We start from the raw sequence: 3,255 nt of genomic DNA, 5'->3' as shown, positions 1-3,255 counted from the left end.
CAGGAACTTCAAACCAGCACTACTAAACACACTGGGAAACCAGAGTAAAATTTCTCCTGCAACCCCTTCCCTTTGAGCTAGATGAACGAACGTCTCTCCACAAGTTCAGTTCTGAGAGATGAGTGGGTGTGAAAGCCGTCCTTCAGCTAGCTTGTTTTGAACACACAGTTCCTTTTCAATTTCAACTGCACTCCATACATATATATAGGGAGGTACACGCAGGAAATCGGTTTTACAGTTTAAATTGCCGGAAATTCAAACCAGCACTAGAGAACACACACTGAGATAAGAGAGTAAAAGTTTTCTCTGAAACCCGATCCATTTGTGCTAGATAAACGATCGTATCTCCACATGCTCACTTTTGAGTGATAAGGGTGTGAGAAAGCCCTACTCCACATAGCTTCGGGAACACAAATTTTCTTTTCCGTTGCAATCTGCAATACACATGTATATGGGGAGGTGCTCCCTCCAACTCGATTTTACTGTGAAAACTGCAGGAACATCAATCAGTCACCAGGAAACACACTGAGAAACCAGAGTAAAAGATTCATGCACTGCAACCCGTTCCCCCTAAGTGCTAGTTGAAAGAACGTCTCTCTTCATACTCATTTCTGAGAGATAAGTGTGTGTGAATGCCGTCGTACACCAAGATTGTTGTGAACACAACGTTTCTTTTCAGTTTGCAAACTACACTCCATACATACATATGGGGAGGTATTCGCTCCAAAACAGTTTTGCTGTAAAACCTGCAGGAAATTCAAACCGGCACTAGGAAACACACTGAGAAACCAGAGTAATGTTTCTACTGCAACCCGTTCCATTTGTGCTAGATGAACCAAAGTCTCTCCTCAAGCTCATTGTCTGAGAGATAAGTGTTTTGTGAAACCGTTCTTCACCTAGCTTTTGGGAACAAAAAGTTTCTTTTCAGTTGCAAAACGGCACTCCATATATGTATATGGGGTGGTACTAGCTCCAACTCGATTTACAGTGTGAACTGCAGGATCTTCAAACCGGCACTAGGAACACACGGAGAAACCAGAGTAAAAGTTTCTCCTTCAAACAGTTCCCATTGTGCTAGATGAAGGAATTCGCCCCACAGTGCTCAGTTTCTTTTTAAAAGTGTGTTTGAAAGCCGGCCTTCAACCTAGCTTGTTGGGAACACAAAGATTCTTTTCAGTTGCAAACTGCAATCCATACATATATATGGGGAGGCACTAGTTTCCAACACTCTTTTACAGTGAACCTGCAGGAAATGCAAACCGGCACTAGGAAACACTGAGAAACCAGAGGAAAATGTTCTCCTATAACACGTTCATTTTGCGTTAGATGAACGAACATCTCTCCACATGCTCAGTTCTGAGAGATAAGTGTGTGTGAAAATCGTCCTTCACCCAGCTTGTGGGAAGACAAAGTTTCTTTCTTTTTTGCCAACTGAACTCCATAGATGTCTATGGCTAGGTACTCGCTCCAACTGGGTTTTACAGTGAAAAGTGCAGGAAATTCATATCGGCACTAGGAAACACTGAGATACCAGAGAGAATTTATCTCCTGCAAACTTTTCCCTTTGAACTAGACGAACGAAACTCTCTCCACATGCTCAGTTCTGAGAAATAAGTGTGTATGTAAACCGTCTTTCACCCAGCTGGTTCTGAACACAAAGTTTCTTTTCAATAGCGAACTGTACTCCATAATATATATGGGGAGGTAATCTCTCCAACTAGTTCTTAAAGTGAAAACTGCAGGAACTTCAAACCGGCCCTAGGAAACACACTGAGAAACCAGTGGAATATTATCTTCTGTAACACGTTCATTATGCATTAGATGAAAGGACTTTTCTCCACATGCTCAGTTCTGAGAAATAAGTGTGTGTGAAAGCCGTCTTTCACCTAGCTTTTTGGGGAAAAATAATTTCTTTCAGTTGCAAACTGTACTCCATACATTTATTTGGGGAGGTACCCTCTCCAACACGGTTTTACAGGGATATCTGCAGGAATTTCAAACTGGCACTTGGAAACACACTGAGAAACCAGAGTAAATGTTTCTACTGCAACCCGTTCCATTTGTGCTGGATGAACCAAAGTCTCTCCTCAAGCTCATTTGTGAGAGATAAGTGTTTGTGAAAACCGTTCTTCACCTAGCTTTTTGGGAACAAAAAGCTTCTTTTCAGTTGCAAATGGCACTCCATATATGTATATGGGGTGGTACTAGCTCTCCAACTCGATTTTACAGTGTGAACTGCAGGATCTTCAACACGGCACTAGGAAACACACTGAGAAACCAGAGTAAAAGTTTCTCCTTCAAACAGTTCCCATTGTGCTAGATGAAGGAAAGTCTCCCCACATGCTCAGTTCTTTTTTAAAAGTGTGTTTGAAAGCCGCCTTCACCTAGCTTGTTGGGAACACAAAGATTCTTTTCAGTTGCAAATTGCAATCCATAAATGTATATGGGGAGGCACTAGTTCAAACACACTTTTACAGTGAAACCTGCAGAAAATTCAAACCGGCACTAGGAAACCACTGAGAAACCAGAGTAAAATTTTCTCCTGCAAACCGTTCCATTTGTGCTATGTGAAAAAAGGTCTCTTCACATGCTCAGTTCTGAGAGATAAGTGTGTGTGAAAGCCGTTCTTCACCTAGTTTGTTGGGAACACAACGATTCTTTTCAGTTGAAATCTGAACTTCATATATGTACATTGGGAAGTACTAGCTCCAACTCGTGTTTACAGTGTAATCTGCAGGATTTAAAACTGGTACTAGGAAAAACTCTGAGAAACCAGAGTAAAAGTTCACCTGCAACCCTTTCCCTTTGTGCTACATAAAAGAAAGTCTCTCCACATGCTCAGTTCTGAGAGATAATTGTGTGTGAAATCCGTTCTTAACAAAGCTTGTTGGGAACACAAAGTCTCCTTTAAGTGCAAAGTACACTCCTTATGTATATATGGGGAGTTACTCGCTCCAACTCAGTTTTACAGTGAAAATTGCATGAAATTGAAACAGGCACTATGAAAAACACTGAGAAACCAGAGTAATAGTATATGCTGCAACCCGTTCCCTTCGTGCTTGATGAAGGAACGTCTCTCCACATGCTCAGTTCAGATAGATAATTGTGGGTGAAGCCATCATTCACCTAGCTTATTTTGAACACAACGATTTTTTCAGATGCAAAATGCCCTCCAAAAATATATATGGGAGGTACTCGCTCCAACTCACTTTTACAGTGAAAACTGCAGGAACTTCAAACCAGCACTACTAAACA

Source organism: Camelus ferus, chromosome 36 (assembly GCF_009834535.1).
Source record: "Camelus ferus isolate YT-003-E chromosome 36, BCGSAC_Cfer_1.0, whole genome shotgun sequence".
In the NCBI taxonomy this organism is placed as follows: Eukaryota; Metazoa; Chordata; class Mammalia; order Artiodactyla; family Camelidae; genus Camelus; species Camelus ferus.
The sequence above is the reverse complement of the archived record's forward strand: the minus strand, read 5'-3'. Positions refer to the sequence as shown.